This window comes from Salmo trutta, chromosome 22 (assembly GCF_901001165.1).
Source record: "Salmo trutta chromosome 22, fSalTru1.1, whole genome shotgun sequence".
Classification (NCBI taxonomy): domain Eukaryota; kingdom Metazoa; phylum Chordata; class Actinopteri; order Salmoniformes; family Salmonidae; genus Salmo; species Salmo trutta.
In genome coordinates, this window is record NC_042978.1 from 50,702,353 (window position 1) to 50,716,147 (window position 13,795).

A 13,795-nucleotide genomic window follows, 5' to 3' on the forward strand; every position below is an offset into this window, starting at 1 on the left:
TAGATTTTGGAATTGGTGGGTAAAGATGTCTATTTCACCAACCACGTTGCGGATGGTCAGGGCATTTCACTCGCATTTGTGAATAAAAAGTTAAGTATGATCACATTTATAGTAAAATAAATGCTACAGTAGATGTTTTTAAAGTATTTCTGTTGTTTTGTTTCATAGCTGGTAAATTAAAATCGCACAAAGTCAAAGAACTACCAATCCTATAGCCTATCCTACTTGGCTGGGGGCTGTATGCATCTGAAGAGCTGAGTGAAAGAAGACAATGCGGCTACTAGTCAGACTCAAGCAAAAAAACATGACTCGAGTCGCGTTACCTTCTTCTATGGTATATTGGCGATCGCACAATTTAATGAGCATTCCGCCACCTACTGTGCGGGATAGAAACCCAAAAATGGAACAAAATACCCCCAAAAAACGACCAAGCAAAAAAATGTAATAACAAAACTAAAATCAAGCAGATCTGATCCCTACGGGCTCAAGGTAAACCGGGCGGGTCTTCCGGCGCCAGTACCCCTTGTAAGTCTTGCAAGATGTAAAATTCTTAAGTCCCCCAAAAAAACTTTCTGCCGTAAAGACACAATAATGTCCAGTTTCTTAGATTTCTTTGAGACTTGTGCCGTACAGTTTACAACTGTGGCAATGAACGCCACAAAATCCACCTTTTTAACACACAAGGTATCTTTTGACTGACAGCAAACGTTTACTACAGGCTGTGGTGAGTCCACTACCATATCTTCACTAACATCACTTGTTTACTCAATTAATTTAATCGCCTCTGCATAGGAGATTCAATTGACCGCTCTAACATTTGTCACCTCAATCTCCTTCACCCTTACAGGGCACTCCAGGAACTCTGGTATCATGATCCAAACCACAATTACAACACCGTCGTCCTTCTACACACCATTCTTGCTCTGTCCGTCTGCACACACTTGAAACAGGACCAAATCCTTTATAGTTCTTACACTGCAGTGGTTTGGGGACATAAACTCTTACAGTGCATCTTACATAACCAAGCTTCACATGTGCAGTTATTTGTTCTTTATCAACAAACAAACAGGACCGACAGACTTTCCTCTTTTCCTCCGGTCACCCAGCGGGTCAGACGCCGGACACCAACCACACCAGGAAATATTTTCAGGGATTCAACCTGAACATCCGTCGTCACCCCTGAGAATGACTCCTTTGACGGGTGTCTCTACCCCGCTGAAGTTCAAAACATAAAACTTCTGTTGTCCGGATTCATTTGAGGCCCATTGCAATCTTTCTCAGTTCTTCAGAAATACAATGAATCAAAAATAAAAGACCACTCCTGGTCACTCTGACAGACTTTACTTTTCCCAGTGCATACTTCTCCACATCAAACAGGTCTCCCAGATATGCATCTTTACTCAACAAACAAATCCCAACAATTGATTAAGTATCATTCATTAGACATATCCTCCACTCCAATTTTACACAATTTCCTTTTCTGTTTCTATTTTCGATACTACTGTTGTCCATTCAGAACATTCGTCTTCACCAACTTTACTTGAGGCGCTGCTTGATTTGAACTCATCATCATCCACTTCCGCTATCTTTCCTCTCTCTTCCGGCGTATCGGTCCGAAGAGTCGCGTTACCACGGTAACCTCCCACCCTTAAAAACAAAAAAGGGGATGTTGAATTTTTTTTTGTCTCGTCTGCGATCTTTTGGTTAAATGACAAATAGTCATTAGCATGACTATTATTTCTATGTAAAATATTCTGTAACAAGTGTTGTTGTTGTGCTTATAGATCATTAAATCTGTTTAGCTTGAAGAATTACAAATGAAGGTCTATCACGACAATGTTCAATTATTCAAGATGGTCCACTATACAGTATTTGTCTTTCGTACATTCAGTGTTTAGCCATCATTGTTAGTCTTGTTTTTGACTTGAGAGGACAAATAGAGTTGGGGAGGCTATTTTTACTACCCTTGCCATCATCAGCATGGTGGTGACAGAGCTCAGCTGACAAAAAAAAAAGTCCTCTTTACAAACACAGTCTGGAAGCCATCATCTCTGTCACTATACACCAAAGTAATATCAACCTTTGCATTTGGAAAGCTGCTAAGCTATGACATTTATTTATTTATTTTATTTCACCTTTATTTAACCAGGTAGGCAAGTTGAGAACAAGTTCTCATTTACAATTGCGACCTGGCCAAGATAAAGCAAAGCAGTTCGACAACATACAAAAACACAGAGTTACACATGGAGTAAAAACATACAATCAATGATGCAGTAGAAAAAAAATAAGACTATATACAATGTGAGCAAATGATGTGAGATAATGGAGGTAAAGGCAAAATAGGCCATAGTGGCAAAGTAAATAAAGTATAGCAAGTAAAACACTGGAATGGTAGATTGGAAGGCTGAATAGGAAGTGCAGGTAATATCTAGTGATGGGGGGAAATTGATACAGTATATATTCTTTGTGACGATATATCCATTTTTTTTTTAACATCAGGTATCGATTTTCTCTCTGAAAAAAAAGAAGGTAATTAACATCAAATCAAAGTTTATTTGTCACGTGCGCCGAATACAAACAGGTGTAGACCTTACAGAGAAATGCTAACTTACAGGCTCTAACCAATAGCGCAAAAAAGTTATTAGGTAAACAATAGGTAAGTAAAGAAATAAAATCAACAGTAAAAAGACAGGCTATATACAGTAGAGAGGCTATATACAGTAGCGAGGCTACATACAGTAGAGAGGCTATATACAGTAGCGAGGCTATAAAAGTAGCAAGGCTACATACAGACACCGGTTAGTCAGGCTGATTGAGGTAGTATGTACATGTAGATATGGTTAAAGTGACTATGCATACATGAGCTAGTGCTGGTCGGCTGTGACTCTGTCAAAGCTCCGATTTTTCTCACTCTACCTTGTTCTCCATCTTGTTTTTAGCTGCTGAGACAACATGTTTTCATCATTCATTTCCGTGACTGATCAAACTGTGCTTTCTCATTGCTCTCTCTTGTCCCTCTGCAGCAGACATGATGAACAATATGTTTGGAACATCGAATCGCTTTCCAACATTAGGTAGATCAAGAATCCGTTCCTCTGGACTCCCGAGTGGCGCAGCGGTCTAAGGCACTGCATCGCAGTACTAGAGGCGCCACTACAGACCCGGGTTTGATCCCGGGCTGTATCACAACCGGCCGTGATCGGGAGTCCCATAGGGCAGCGCACAGTTGGCACAGTGTCGTCCGGGTTAGGAGAGGGTTTGGCCAGGGGGGCTTGACTTGGTTCATAGCGCTCTAGCGACTCCTTGTGGCGGGCCGGGCACCTTCAGGCTGACCTCAGTCGTCAGTTGAACGGTGTTTCCTCCGACATATTAGTGCGGCTGGGTTCCTGGTTAAGCGGGCGGGTGTTAAGAAGCGCGGTTTCGGAGGACACATGACTCGACCTTCACCTACCGAGACGTTGGGGAGTTGCAGCGATGAGACAAGATTTCGAGATTGGGGAGAGAAAAAAATAAAATAATCCATGCCTCACACAGGGGAGAGTTTATCCAAGGACACAATCTATCTATCCTTGGTTTTACTATGGCAGAGGGAGACAAATGAAGATTATGGCAGAGGGAGTAAAAATATGGCAGAAGTCACAGGACTGGATTTGATAAAAAAATTCCGTTGTTGGGATCATAAATATGAGATGCTAGTGTAGTGAATGTAATCTGCTTTATGGCCCACAGGTTACACAGTTCAAGGCATTCGATTAAAATCTGTAATTTCCTTCAGATTGGGTCAAAGTACCTGCTAACATAACACTGAAGATAGCCTTTGTGTTCAAAACAGTGAATCATCACTGACTAATTAATCATAACTAGAGCTGTTGAATTGACAGGATCAATGACTTTACAGAAGGTATGGATTTTGTAGGCCTGTGTGTCCTCTCCAAACTGAATCACTGAACTAAAACTAAACAGCTGTGCTAGCCAGGCCAAGTTCTGATCACTAGATCCATGTGGTCTGCAGCCACGCAGAGCAGGGCAGGGCCTTCATCTCAGACACCTGCTGTCCCACAGTACTATCAATGGAAACATCTCCTGTTGCTGCCTGCACTAAACTAAAGCAGATCAATATTCCTCACATAATGAATCACGTACAGTGAGGCAATAGGCAACAATTGTTACACAGTCAAGTAATACAAAATGCTGCTTACATCATGGCAATGGAGCAAATAAATTTGTTTTAGAAAATGATATTGGTCTGAGGTCACAAAGCGTCTCAAAGTAGGAGGGGCTGACCTAAATATCGGGTGCCTCAGTCCTATTCATTATGAGATAAAATGCCGACTTGATCGCAGCTCAGTACTCCTACTCCGAGACTCTTTGTGAATCTGGGCCAGCTCAGTACTCCGAGACGCTTTGTGAATCTGGGCCAGCTCAGTACTCCTACTCCGAGACTCTTTGTGAATCTGGGCCAGCTCAGTACTCCTACTCCGAGACTCTTTGTGAATCTGGGCCAGCTCAGTACTCCTACACCGAGACACTTTGTGAATCTGGGCCAGCTCAGTACTCCGAGACACTTTGTGAATCTGGGCCAGCTCAGTACTCCGAGACACTTTGTGAATCTGGGCCAGATCAGTACTCCGAGACACTTTGTGAATCTGGGCCAGCTCAGTACTCCGAGACACTTTGTGAATCTGGGCCAGCTCAGTACTCCGAGACACTGTGAATCTGGGCCACTGTGAGCATATTCATTAGTGTGTCAACGTGCTTCTGAGCTAGTCTACAATCATCCTGGGGGGAGTACACCCTCTCGTACTCCCCGTTCACCCACGACTTCGTGGCAACGCACGACTCCAACACCATCATCAAGTTTCCTGACACCACGACGGTGGTAGGCCTGATCACCGACGAGACAGCCTACAGCGAGGCAGGAGACATGGCCTGTGGTGCCAGGACAACCTCTCCCTCAACATCAGTAAGACCAAGGAGCGGACTACAGGAAACAGGGGGAGCACGCCCCCCATCCACATTGACGAGTTGTAGTGGAGAGCTTCACTTTCCTTGGCGACGCTAAGGACTTAATATGGTTCACACCTCCGCACAGTCGTGAAGAGAGCACAACAGTGCCTCTTCCCCCCCCCCCCCCGGCATGGGCCCTCAGATCCTCAAAAAGTTTCTACAGCTGCACCATTGAAAGAATCTTGACTGGCTGCATCAACACTTGGTATGGCAACTGTTACCACCCTCGATCGCAAAGAGGGTGGTGCCGTACGGAAGGCCCAGTAAATCATCCGAGCTCCCTGCCATCCATGACCTCTGTATCAGGCACAGAGCTCCACAAAGAATGTAAGAGGGGCACTGCGCCACCTTGTGGACTGGCTGCGCCACTACGTAAAAAAAGAAAAGAAAAAAGGGGACTGTGTCAAGAACTGCAACGCTGCTGGGTTTCACTCAACAGTTTCCTGTGTGTATCAAAAATGATCCACCACCCAAAGGACATCCAGTCAACTTGACACAACTGTTGGAAGTAGTGGAGTTAACATGGACCACTATCCTTCTGGAACACTTTTAACTTTTTGCTTCCACACCTGCATTGTTTGCTGTTTGGGGTTTTAGGTTACTGTACAGCACTTTGTGGCATCAGCTGATGTATGAAGGGCTTTATAAATACATTTGATTTATTGATTGAACACCTTGTAGAGTCCATCCCCTGACAAATTGAGGCTAGTCTGAGGGCAACTCAATATTCTGAAGGTGCTCTTAATGTTTTGTCCACTCACACACATCACACACAAACCGACGCCACACACACACACACCGACGCCACACACACAGGCGTCAGGCAGCCTAGCGGTTAGAGCGTCGGGCCAGTAAACGAAAGGTCACCAGTTCGAAATGCACACATGCATATAATACACACTGATGACTAGTCACTTTACCCTGCCTTCATCTACATATCTACGTCAAATACCTTATTATTATCTATCCTGATGCCTAGTCACTTTACCCTGCCTTCATGTACATACAGTTGAAGTCAGAAGTTTACATACACTTAGGTTGAAGTCATTAAAACTCGTTTTTTAACCACTCCACAAATTTCTTGTTAACAATCTATAGTTTTGGCAAGTCGGTTAGGACATCTACTTTGAGCATGACGCAAGTCATTTTTCCAACAATTGTTTACAGACAGATTATTTCACTTATAATTCACTGTATCACAATTCCAGTGGTTCAGAAGTTTACATACACTAAGTTGACTGTGCCTTTAAACAGCTTTGAAAATTACAGAAAATGATGTCATGGCTTTAGAACCTTCTGATAGGCTAATTGACATAATTTGAGTCAATTGGAGGTGTACCTGTGGATGTATTTCAAGGCCTACCTTCAAACTCATTGCCTCTTTGCTTGACATCATGGGAAAATCAAAAGAAATCAGCCAAGACCTCAGGAAAAAAATTGTAGACCTCCACAAGTCTGGTTCATCCTTGGGAGCAATTTCAAAATGCCTGAAGGTACCACGTTCATCTGTACAAACAATAGTACGCAAGTGTAAACACCATGGGACCACGCAGCCGTCATACCGCTCAGGAAGGAGATGCGTTCTGTCTCCTAGAGATGAACGTGCTTTGGTGCGAAAAGTGCAAATCAATCCCAGAACAACAGCAAAGGACCTTGTGAAGATGCTGGAGGAAACAGGTACAAAATTATCTATATCCACAGTAAAACGAGTCCTATATCAACATAACCTGAAAGGCTGCTCAGCAAGGAAGAAGCCACCGCCATAAAAAAGCCAGTCTACAGTTTGCAACTGCACATGGGGACAAAGATCGTACTTTTTGGAGAAATGTCCTCTGGTCTGATGAAACAAAAATAGAACTGTTTGGCCATAATGACCATCGTTATTTTTGGAAGAAAAGGGGGACGCTTGCAAGCCGAAGAACACCATCCCAACCGTGAAGCACGGGGGTGGCAGCATCTTGTTGTGGGGGTGCTTTGCTGCAGGAGAGACTGGTGCACTTCACAAAATAGATGGCATTATGAGGGAGGAAAATTCTGTGGATATATTGAAGCAACATCTCAAGACATTAGTCAGGAAGTTAAAGCTTGGTCACAAATCAGTCTTCCAAATGGACAATGACCCAAAGCATACTTCCAAAGTTGTGGCAAAATGGCTTACGGACAACAAAGTCAAGATATTGGAGTGGCCATCACAAAGCCCTGACCTCAATCCTATAGAAAATTTGTGGGCAGAACTGAAAAAGCGTGTGCGAGCAAGGAGGCCTACAAACCTGACTCAGTTACACCAGCTTTGTCAGGAGGAATGGGACAAAATTCACCCAACTTATTGTGGGAAGCTTGTGGAAGGCTACCCGAAACGTTTGACCCAAATTAAACAATTTAAAGGCAATGCTACCAAATACTAATTGAGTGCATGTAAACTTCTGACCCACTGGGAATGTAATGAAAGAAATAAAAGCTGACATAAATCATTCTCTCTACTATTATTCTGACATTTCACATTCTTAAAATAAAGTGGTGATCCTAACTGACCTAAGACAGGGAATTTTTACTAGGATTAAATGTCAGGAATTGTGAAAAACTGAGTTTAAATGTATTTGGCTAAGGTGTATGTAAACTTCCAACTTCAACTGTATATAGCTCATACCTCAGCACATTGATCTGGTGCTCCCTGTATATATCTACATTTCAGTGTATTTTAGTAATGTCTTATTATTATTTATTTTGTTTAACTGCATTGTTGGGAAGAGCTCATTAGTAAGGATTTCACACTAAACACACCTGTTGCATTTGATACAGTCAGTGCGTTATCACACAGAGTTGGTTAACTGATTGCTTGACAGGCAAGCCTAATTTTAAATCAGTTTATCTCAAACTGTGTCATACTTGCTGTACTGATGTCCCAGTTGGACAAGGAAGGATGAGGCCAGCCATGGAAAATAATATGAAAGACAAAATTCCATGGTAACAGAATGCTGCGGAGACTCAGATGTTTCACTTTAAAATGTATGTTAAAATTCATCCTTGTGAACAGAGTTGAATGGTTGGTTTAACTTTGCAACAATAATTGTTTTGTTTGGCATACATTTTAAAAAGTGAAAAATCTGTAATCTGCATCATTCTGTTAACATGGAATTGCCCTAAAACCATCCTCTCCTCACAGATGCCTTCATGGTAGTTATAGAGGATGAATATTGTTCGACGTTAGTTAGAAATAGACAATCTAATTAATAGAACAAACATGCCTCCACTCTATTCCATTTCTGACCACCACACATCCTGGACAAACGCATTGTGGGGGAATTCCACCATCTGTCGGTAGGGAAACCAATGATATCAAGCGATTTAGTCTAACGTAGCTAGCCAACTATGTCAACAGACTAAGCTACTTTTTCTAGGTTGTTGGATGTCACAATAACAACCAAATTACACCCCGCCTGTCTGTATCTTCCTCAACCACACGAGTGAGAGTCAAGAGTGAATGTCAGTCTACGTTATAGCAGTTTACTTCGCTAACAGTTCACTGATAACCCATCTAGCTACCTAAAATACATGTCATCGTAAAACATCAACAACAACAAAAAAGATCTAGCAAATACTTTTGTATTAACTACATTCATAAAATAATGAAGACACAGCATCGCTAGCGCTAAATTACCTTTCCCGAAGATGACCGGTCGTGTTGCTAACATTAGCTAGGTAACGTCGTTTAACAACCTTTATCACCATAGCAACACGGGCAAAGAGGGGACTTTTAGAGCTACAAATACACAAATATATAACATTACATTTACACAGAATTAGCAACTGATATATTATTTATTTATTTTATTTCACCTTTATTTAACCAGGTAGACCAGTTGAGAACAAGTCCTTTATTTAACCAGGTAGGCCAGTTGAGAACAAGTTGTCATTTACAATTGCGACCTGGCCAAGATAAAGCAAAGCAGTTCGACAACATACAACAACAGAGTTACACATGGAGTAAAACAAACATACAGTCAATAATACAGTAGAAAAATAAGTTTATATACAATGTGAGCAAATGAGGTGAGATAAGGGAGGTAAAGGCAATAAATAGGCCATGGTGGCGAAGTAAATACAATATTGCAATTAAAACACTGGAATGGTAGATTTGACAGTAGATGAGTGTGTAAAGTAGAAATATATATATTGATATTGTAATGACCCGGCTGGGTCATAAAAGGAAAAGAGACGGACTCTAGGTGTGCAGGTCAGAACACAGGTTTATTCCTAAACTGGGCTATTGTTGTGGCCACAGCCCACGCCGCTAAATGCCGAACGTACACAATTACACCATGTCGGGTTGAGGGTCACCCCCATAAGAACAGATCAAGGCCCGAACAGAAAGAGAGAGAGAGATGAGACAGTAATCCCTATTTATGCATTTCCAAATCCCGCGGGATTACCCATCATACCCCCCACCCTTTCCCTCTGTCCTGACACATTCAACCCCTGCTAGTAGCCATGAGAACCATAACACACCCACGAACACAGAACACAATACCGGGTCGTTACAATATACTGACAAGATACATCTATCTCCGCCCTAACAATGGAAGTTCACAAAGCAACATAGCGGGCAATCTAGCTCCAGCCTTTCCTTTCTTTGAATTGTTGGATACATCTCATTATTCTCATTATTGTAATCCTTATTTGAATATTCGATGAGGGTAGTTGAGGTCACCCGCCTGTATTCAAAGAATAGAGACTTTTTAAAAATGTTTTATTTTTGATTTCACCTTTATTTAACCAGGTAGGCAAGTTGAGAACAAGTTCTCATTTACAACTGCGACCTGGTCAAGATAAAGCAAAGCAGTTAGTAAGATAATATGCTTACTAGCCCCATGTCATGAATATGCATAGTCATCTCGAAACAACCAATATAAAGTGTTTTTTTCTCAAATCAGTACACTCTCGTTACAACTTAAGCATTACGAACCTTCTACTAGATCAAATAAACCTCACTTAGCAAACATGAGACATTAATTGTTTTGTTGTTGACCAATTTCAACACTTTCTCATGGACCTCCATTACAAAAACTCCTTGCCTGGGAAGGCGAAACAAGGAAAAAACCGCCACCCGCTGGACGGAGACATATTTTCCGCCGAGTTGGTTCCTCTCTGTCTTCCTCCTCTTCCTCTCTAGTTGTGACTAGATTGGAGTACAGCTACAACCGGAAGTGTCTTTTTTTTGTAGCTGGTTAATGCCGCGTTTCGTTCTGGGAACTCGGAAAACACGACGTCATGACGTCAGTGATCTACAGGTCGGAGCTCTGAAAAGAGGCCCGAGTTCGGATTCCGATGTGAACGACCATTCAAATCGATTTTTTTTCTTCCGAGAGTCCAGTTTTTTGTGAACGAGGCAGAAGACTCTGGTGAAGACGCAGGTTCTACGAACAAATAGCTATTACTCCATGGCCTGAAGTCCTTGAATAAAACAAATGATCTGCTTGAAAGTAATTGCCTCTTTTTTATACATGTAAACGTCGTAGAATAAAACAAATGATCTGTTTGAAGGTAATTGCCTCTTTTATACATGTACAGTGGATTCGGAAAGTATTCAGACCTCTTCCCTTTTTCCACATTTTGTTACGTTACAACTTAATTCTAAAATGTTGTAAATTATTTTCCCCTCATCACACACAATATGGGGTATTGTGTGTATATTGATTGAGAAGGGGGAAAAACTATTAAATCCATTTTAGAATAAGGCTGTTACCTAACAAAAATGTGGAAAAAGTCAAGAGGTCTGAATACTTTCCCGAATGCACTGTACATGTTTTGGTAAAAGCCATTAACTCTAGCTGGCTTCTCACTAGTTCATGCTACTTTACTAGCTACTGGCAAGCTGTATCAGGCATCTTTACATGCGAGGGGAGAACAAATAGTTGTATTTGCTAAGCTATCCATCTGATTGATAAAGTTGATTTAAAAAAAAAAATGCCAATAGCTAAAAAACAAAACTGCTGAAGGAAAGTAACCTAACTCCCACCATCAGCATGAGTTCACCACCTTAGCTAGCTCAGTGAGTTCACCGCCTTAGCTAGCTCAGTGAGTTCACCGCCTTAGCTAGCTCAGTGAGTTCACCGCCTTAGCTAGCTCAGTGAGTTCACCGCCTTAGCTAGCTCAGTGAGTTCACCGCCTTAGCTAGCTCAGTGAGTTCACCGCCTTAGCTAGCTCAGTGAGTTCACCGCCTTAGCTAGCTCAGTGAGTTCACCGCCTTAGCTAGCTCAGTGAGTTCACCGCCTTAGCTAGCTCAGTGAGTTCACCTCCTTAGCTAGCTCAGTGAGTTCACCGCCTTAGCTAGCTCAGTGAGTTCACCACCTTAGCTAGCTCAGTGAGTTCACCACCTTAGCTAGCTCAGTGAGTTCACCACCTTAGCTAGCTCAGTGAGTTCACCACCTTAGCTAGCTCAGTGAGTTCACCACCTTAGCTAGCTCAGTGGACTGTAGTTAGGGTTCTGGAAAATAACAACTGAACAATTTTTGTAAAAACTACTTTTTTCCCCCCTACCTGTTTATTGATGCTCTAGTGACTGAAAAAGTTGGCAAGAAAAATGCCCCTCTTGATTTCATTTGGTATAAATTTGGCTGAATAGGCGTGCGCACATTAGCATAAGTGTTTCATTTGTTAACTAAGTTACTGACTGACTAGGCTAATTCTTATTCATGTCTTTGGTGTTGTTGCATTTCAGATGAAGAGAGGAGTTGGATCACTAGAAAGCAGCATGCAGACAGACCAGGGCAGCATGCAGACAGACCTGGGCAGCATGCAGACAGACCAGGGCAGCATGCAGACAAACCAGGGCAGACAGACCAGGGCAGCATGCAGACAAACCAGGGCAGACAGACCAGGGCAGCATGCAGACAAACCAGGGCAGACAGACCTGGGCAGCATGCAGACAGACCAGGGCAGACAGACCAGGGCAGCATGCAGACAGACCTGGGCAGCATGCAGACAGACCTGGGCAGCATGCAGACAGACCAGGGTAGCATGCAGACAAACCAGGGCAGCATGTGTAACCGATGTGAAATGGCTAGTTAGTTAGCGGTGGTGCGCGCTAATAGCGTTTCAATTGGGTGACGTCACTCGCTCTGAGACCTTGAAGTAGTTGTTCCTCTTGCTCTGCAAGGGCCGCGGCTTTTGTGGCACGATGGGTAACTATGCTTCGTATTCACTAAGCATCTCAGTGTAGGAGTACTGATTTCTTATCAGTTTTGCCTTTTATATCACATTGAATGATTACATTGATGGGGGGGGCTGGTCCTAGATCACTAGTCCTACTCTGAAGACAGTTTGACAATACAGGCTGGGAAGAAAGCTGTTGTCCAATCCCTGTCGTTCACCACAGGACCCCAGAGGTATTACAGTCAATGCTTATGAACTGAGTATGCGCATTTCCATATCAATGACACTAACAAAAGGGTTGAATTGTTCAGCAACATGTACAGTGAACATGAAAGGTACATAATGCATTTATTTGTCATCTCCCTATCAGGCCACTGCATGCTGTGGAATGACACACATCTTCACAGCTCCCTGACTGAATACTGGGAGTCTTCAGGGGTTCCAGAAGCAAGGTCCTTACCTGGGAGTACAGCAACAGTCTGTCTCACAGCCATTCTGTCAACATTCATTGTATGTAACCACTTCAATTCATACAAACTGCTACGGATGCAATCACTGACTTGTATTTACTTTGTGCCATTCTTTAATCTTGTCTGTGATATATGTTTTAGTTGAGACACCTGTATGACATACATGAATACAAATATATTCACTCTGGGCATTAGACTTGTATTTATTTTAGACTAAGTGTATTTGTCTGGATGTTTAAGTTATCACAGACAGAAGCTAGTAAAAATGACCAACATGACAAACACGCTGTGAAAAAGTTGTTTTGTATAATCTTAAAATAAAAAAATGATAATGAGTTGTTTATATAAAACTTTATTGAATTTGGTCGTTCCCCCAAAAAATATAGCCGAAGAAAGTCTGCAGATAGCTGACAACAGGGTGACAGGTTTGTTAATGTGTTGCTCTTGAGTTCTATAGTCTAACAGACTCACCTGTGGACAGAGGGACGGACAGGGTGACAGGTTTGTTAATAGCCCAGCAGACACATACATGGAGCAAGACATGGTAATTAACTTGTCCAACACTATTTCCTGTCTGATACATGTTCATCTGCCCTAGGTAAGGGGCTATCATTTGTCCCAACATCACAGGCCAATAAATTTGATACAGTTATAGACTTTTAAAAGTTTTCCCGCAGTTTGAGATTACATTTTGTTTTTTTTGGATAATGGGGTTGCTCCATATGCACCTGCCAATGTTAATCTATTGATCGATATTAGTAACCAGACAGGAAATAGTGCTAATGTTTTTCCTCATTGATACCCTGACTCTCGCCCTGAGGACATGACAAGTGAAAATACATATTTTAAAAGAGGAAAAGCACATTTCTACCACCCAAAATAAATCCCTCTCTTGAAACATATTGCCGCCTAGTTGAGAAAAGATGTACATAATCTCCTGGCTAAGAAAAAAGTATACAAGGTATTCCACAATATGTCCAAAGCAGAGAAATAATCTCTTATAGAACTGAAAAATGACTCCAGTATCATTATAAAACCTAATGACAAAGGAGGGGCAACATGGATTTCTAAATGCAGCAGACCCCCCCCCCTTGACGCGCGGCTCCAGCTGCGCGCCGACACCGACCAGGATCGTGGTGTTGCCCTGTGAGGGAGGAAGATCTGTC

At 42.3% G+C, this 13,795-nt stretch overlaps 2 long non-coding RNA genes across 2 annotated transcripts; one reads left to right on the top strand and one right to left on the bottom strand.

Moving 5' to 3' along the window:
* Positions 1-1,324: 1,324 nt before the first annotated feature.
* LOC115158909 (uncharacterized) lies at positions 1,325-8,798 on the bottom strand. The gene is made up of 2 exons (XR_003868779.1): positions 8,666-8,798; positions 1,325-1,647 (listed from the first exon to the last, which is right to left on the bottom strand). It is a non-coding gene; the product is annotated as an uncharacterized LOC115158909 (long non-coding RNA).
* Positions 8,799-12,115: 3,317 nt separating this feature from the next.
* On the top strand, positions 12,116-12,964 carry LOC115158910 (uncharacterized). Its single transcript, XR_003868780.1, has 2 exons — positions 12,116-12,392; positions 12,530-12,964. It is a non-coding gene; the product is annotated as an uncharacterized LOC115158910 (long non-coding RNA).
* The last annotated feature ends 831 nt before the right edge of the window (positions 12,965-13,795 follow it).